Source organism: Nestor notabilis, unplaced genomic scaffold, assembly GCF_000696875.1.
Source record: "Nestor notabilis isolate BGI_N333 unplaced genomic scaffold, ASM69687v1 scaffold93, whole genome shotgun sequence".
NCBI lineage: Eukaryota > Metazoa > Chordata > Aves > Psittaciformes > Psittacidae > Nestor > Nestor notabilis.
The window spans coordinates 49,665-55,663 of record NW_009922126.1 but is presented as its reverse complement, the minus strand read 5'-3'; positions in this window follow the sequence as shown (position 1 = coordinate 55,663).

Genomic DNA, 5,999 nt, shown 5'->3' with positions numbered 1-5,999 from the left:
CATTACCACCAGCAGTCTGTGCATGGTGTCATGCTACCACCCAGAGCTGAGCCCTGAGAAAGCTGCTTCTCCAAATCTTAAAAAATAAACCACGGGGAAAAAATAGCACAACAGAGAAAAAGAAAACAAAACATAACCTCCTAGAGTCATCTTCCCCTCTCCATTAAAATATTTCTGTCAGCTTTTCGAACTTCTTCCTTTTGTTCACTTCCTTATTTCCCTAGCTTCTTTGACTAGTAAGTCTGAGCAAGGACATGAAATAAACCCAGAAAAATCACAAAGCAAACATTTCTAAAGCAGCACGGTTTGTGACAGAAAATATTGGTGAACTTTTTTTTTAAGACCTGCTTCTTTGAAAACCCCAAAATCCAAGAACATATTGGGATTTCTGTGAAACTTTGTCTGTTCTTTTTTGTCTTACTCTAGTGCCAGAGCAAATTAATAAATGGTTGTTATTAATTTCTACACCCTTTTTGCACATGGCTTCTGCAGCTCCAAGAGCTCGTCTCTCCATTTAGTATTAGAGGCACTGTCCAGTATGCCAGAGCCAAAAAACCCATTAACAATCTCCAGGCTGGCATGTCTTTAACAGCAACTTCTTTCATAGCCCAAAGTATTAAAAAGCATTCACCATTCTTAAGAGATTATTAAGATGATCTAATGGGGCTGTTCCATCTCTGATGTCAATAATCAGATGTTTTCATCTCATTGCTCTCTTTGTATTGGTGTCTTAAAATTTTCTGTTGGTTATAAGTGTGGCCTGTAATTTCCATTGCAGCACATGCAAAGTCGCCCATGAGTAAAAAGCAGTTGGATTTTGCTTTGTGCTGAGAAGCATAAAGCTGCTCATGGAGTTTACTGGTAAAAAACAGGTGTGTGAAAAAGGATTAGAGAGAGAGGGTGATAACCTTTTTCTGCCAGTACCAAAGCCTCATTTACACACCCGGGTACCATCAGCTGACAGCTGCCCTTTGGTGGTCAGGGACTTCTGGAGATGTCTTCGCTGGGCAGCATTAGCCAGGCAGCAGCCCCATGGTGTTCCTTTTCACCTCCCTCATCTGCCACAGTAGTTAGTCTAAGCCACGGAGCAGTCTGAAGTGCTGCTGACCAGGCTGCTGCATTGGCAGCATGATCCTCAGCAGTGGTGCCCCTGCTCTCCCATCCCCAGGACTCAGGGATATAGAAAGCCTTTAGGGACAATGTCATGCTCCCAGACATGAATGAGCACAGGGCTCTTCCAGGTCCCCTTAACATGAGCATACATGAACGGCAGTAACTAAGGAATCACTTCAATAGAAATTTGCAGCATTCAGCCTTGCTCACGCAGCCTGCAAACCTCGCTCCAGCTGCACCGATTAGTTGCAAAGCTAATTACCTGCTGCGTCTCTTTTGAAGTCTCTGCCTATGACAGTATCCCTGCTGCCAGCCTTTCTCCCTGTTTGAAGTCCTTTGCCTGCACAGAACTTACTTTGTTCTCACACTTCTTACAGATTTAATCTGCTTTCCACAGCTTGGCACCGCTCTGGAAAAGCAAGGTGAAACGCAAAGGAGACGAAAGAAAACCCCAACGTCTGAGAGATCCCATTTTGCCTCCTGAGAATCCACACTGCTCGGGAGCTGTGAGTCTCATGTCATCTCCCATTCACATCTCCCAGCCTGTGGGGCTTCTCCTACTTCATATACGTTTATTCTGTGTAAGTCAATATACTGTAAAATATAAAATGCTCAAATAAAATGAAACAGTTCTTGTTTCAAGGCATAACTAAAATCTTTCCAAATTTTTTGTGTGAGATCATCAGTAAATCAGTAGGAAGATTCACATCAGATCATGGTAAAATTAAGTATAGTAAAAAAACAGTCCTCAGAAGTACAAATCACTTCCCTATACGTGAATCAGGTTTATTATATTTATACCCTCATGTCACATGATAACCATGATTTTTCTTCTTAACTGGTAATTATTGACACTATTTATTGATGTTTCAGTGGATTTGGCCTTGCAGTGAGTTTTGGTTTTGACATCATGGCTTTGGGAGAATATCTCAGACTCTATGCCGGGGTGGGTGAGGGTGCCTGTGTACGTCACACCTGCAAGGATGTGTTCTGGCACAGCATGGAGAGATGGTGTCACCTGCAGAGGAGCCCAGGAACCAGCTCCTAAATCCTAAATACTTCTAGGAATGTCTTAAGGGAGGGAAAGTGAGTCGGTGTGAAATGCATTGCTTTCCTGCAAGGGGAAATAAAGGTCCCAGGAGCCTCCTAATGGCTGCAAGGGTGAAAGCCTATGTGTGTGCATCCACCATGACACCGTCCGCTGGGATCCAGGCAGCTGCGCAGTCCCCTGCCAAAACCCCTGCTGCTTAAGCTGGGTTTGACCTCCTGCTTTTTACAGCCTGTTTCCTTGTGGCTGCTGGAAGGTGAGGGCTGAATACCCTGGCCCCACATGCAAACACAGCCCAATACAGCTACACCCCTGCTCCTTGCACATTCCTAGGGAGAATCCATGCAACCCAGCATGACCTGACACGTGCCAGCCAGCCCCAAGCATCCATGGCTGTGCCCAGGGAGTCGGCATCATCCCACCCAGATGTGAGGCCCCTGGCATTCCCGGGGCTGGACGAGGCCATCTCCTGGCGTAGAATCCATGCAGTGTTACCTCTTGCCTCCCACTGCCTCCTCCACCACATCTGCATCCGCAGGCTATGGCGCAACATATTGTACTCTTTAGAAAACAAGCTCAGTGCTTCTGGAATTAGGATCTGAGTGACGCTGCCTGAATCATAACCTTTAAAAAAATAGCAGACTTTTTCTGTGGTCTATTTTTCCCTCAGTGGAACAAAGCCGGATTTAAAGGTCTGCCGTGGGTGGATGATTGCAACCCCTGATCCCCAGCCAGAAGCATTACATTACATAAAGAGTTTTTTCCTTCATTAGGAATTAATCTGTGCTAACCAACTGTCAACTGCTGGTAACGACTGTTTATTAACATGCTGCCCTCCCCGGACGAGGGTCATTTAGCTGACTTATTACATTAGATGTAATATGAAAATGCACTTATCCATATCCCCGGCACACAGGGGGCCCAGCTTTCCTCCTGCCTGCTCATGAGTGTGCTGGTGCAGGGGAGCGAGGGCAGGGCAGGGGTTCAGCCTTCCTCCTGCCTCTCTGCTACCTGACTGCAGGATGCGGCCTCGGCTCATCAGATCCTCCCCACTGGAAAGCTGAGCTGGTAAGAGCCATGTCCTGTGGAAGTCCTGCTTTGGATTCTACTGGGGGTGTTATTTGCCACCATGGAAGGAACCAAAGTTTGCAGTGGGGCAGAAGGCGTGGGAAAGCACTTGTACGTATTTATAGCATGAGTGAGTTTATTGATGATTAAGTCAGGAAAGGGGGTTATTCTGCCTGGAAGAATTTTTGGAAACAGTTCAAAACTAATCACTTGTGGGCTGCCAGGTAATCTGAGCATGTGTTATGGAAAAGACAGAGCTGTTGTTCATGGATGAGTTATCAGCTGTATGCACTATAATAAGACATTTAATGAAATAACTGAAAAACACTAAAAAAAATCCAATTCTGATCTCAAACCATGCCACTTCGTCTGCAGAAGGAAATGGTGGGGGTGAACAGGGCTCATACATCTTGGTTGCATAAGGCTGCTCTTAGGCTTTTCTGTAAACAACCTGGGGGCTTCGAGGAGGGTCACAGGCAGAGTGGAGGTCACCTAGTCCAAAGAAGAGAAGAGCAGAGGAAACCTGATATATACCTGCACAAACTCAGGAGCATAAACATTCCTTCATGTCCACTGCAGGTAGCACAGGGCATTAGCAGACCCAGGTTACACCTAGGGACACTCAGCCTGCCTACCAGAAAACACTTTCTAATTTTAAGGCTGGTTAGCCACTGGAATAAGCTGCCCAGGGAGGCTGTGGGTTTTGAAAGCAGGCTGTGCAATTGTCTGTCAGAAGTGATTTAAGTGCTGTTGATGCTGTGTTTGGTCGCAGAAGCTGGCTGCTGGCCTCCTTACCAGGAGCTTGACTGCTGTGTCAGCACTCGGCATGGTGGCCTTGTCCTGGTCGTGGGGATGTGCCCCAGGTCTACCATTCCTTGGCTAGCAACTGTTGGTGTGGGACCTGGTCTGAGCCTCACGGAGACCTCACAGAGACCTGGCACACACCAGCACCCTGCCCAAGCACCCAGGGACTGAGCTCGTCAGCTTCACCCTCTCCAACCTTCCCATCCCTTGAGAAACATTTTTCAGCCTCATTCCCTCTTCTGCAGCTGCCCTTAGCTTGTTTCTGGGCATTTCTGATCTCCTCTTGCAGTCCCAGGGGTAGCAGAAACAAGGGTCAGGGTAGACACCAGAAGATGGCTGAGGGGTGCCTGCTTGGCAGCAAGTGCATGTGAAGCCTTCAGGAATTGCAGGGGCTGGGCTGCAAGATACAAGAAAGGTGCTCAAGGTGTTGAGGCACGTTCAGGTTCAGGGAGGCAGCTGGGAAATGGCACCGGGGCAGTTTAATACCACAGTGCTGAGCAGAACTTGACAGCCAGCAGGGTTCATCATAAGAGTTGAACATCAGGGCATTCAGCTCCATACAGGCTGAGCCAGGGACAAGGAGCATGCCTTGGAGCAGCCACGAGTCTTTGGGGAAGCCTCTGTCCTGGGAGCAGACGTGCCTGAAAGCAACTGTGAGCATCTTAAGGGCTTAGATAGCACCCTGGTAGCACTGGATGGGGAGACTGAGGAATGGAACTCGGGATCTAAATTGTGTCCTGGGTGGCTGCTGCAGTCCTGGGTGCACTGGTGGGTCCTTCTGAGGACCTCAACGCACCAGGCAGCCGGGCCAGACCCCTCACAGCTGTGTGCTGTGCATCTGCACCATATTGCTTGATAGCTGGCGTGAGGGTAAGCCTTGGATTTCTCTCTGGGGCTGATTCCTCCTCTGTGAAATCAAACAGATTTTTCTTTCCTTTTTTCAATTTGTACCCAGCTGTTTTACCTCCTCCCAGTTCAACTGCTCCAACTCATTGGTTTATCAGATTCACACAGTAAGGAAATGATCTTAGGGACAGAGTTTGTACTTGTACAACAGCCTCAATGGTTTCTTCCCTTGGCAAAGCACCAGCACAAAGGTGGTTTGTACTGGAGCTGTTAGTCATCTATTTTCATGGCTTTTTTCACCAGCTGAGACGTGGGAAGAATATTGACATGTCATAATGTTTACATCAGCTGCCAGAGGACTAAGGAAGAGAAAGCACAAACACTACAGCCACAACTGAAGAAAAGCTAGAGAAGTGAGGAGAAGATAATGGCTTGGCAAAACAGTGCCTTTGGCACAGTCACAAAAATGCTTTGGAGCAAGGGTTCCTCCTCTTCTCCTGGGCCACCACTTCAACGAAAGGAAGGTCTGATGTGACCGAAATCTGACAGAAAAATCCTGCAAACAGGCATCACGTCTGCAAACCAGGGCACCAACCTCCCCCATGGACAAAACACATGCAGAGGGCACCCACCCCGGCCTCGGAGGAAGAGAAACATTTCCTTCAGTGTGCCATCCGGGGGGCAGATCAGAGCTGTTTGGAGCAGGCCAGCACTGACCCCACAAAGAAAGGGACTCATGGAGGGACCAAGCCCTGACGAAACATTCTTTGTCACCTTCCCCAAGGTGGCAGTTTGCATCCGTGTCACCGTTATGGCTGGGGGTGGTGGTCAGGGGATGACCATCTGAGATGGTTAGTGTCTCCAGGTGTGGCCCACGCAGGAGTTTCCTCTTCTACCCACATAGTCTTACAAAGTCCTCCTCAGCACCACACCTGAGCACCTAACAATATGCATTAGATGCCGAGACTTCTATCTGGTGCAAATGATACGGCCTTTCTCCTGTCCGACTCCCCGGAGGGTATCTTGTCTCCTTGCCTAACAGCTAAATAACTCTGCCTTTCCTGTTTTGTGGAATGGCAGCTCCCCTGAAACTCTAGATTAAAAAAGAGCAGTGATTTTA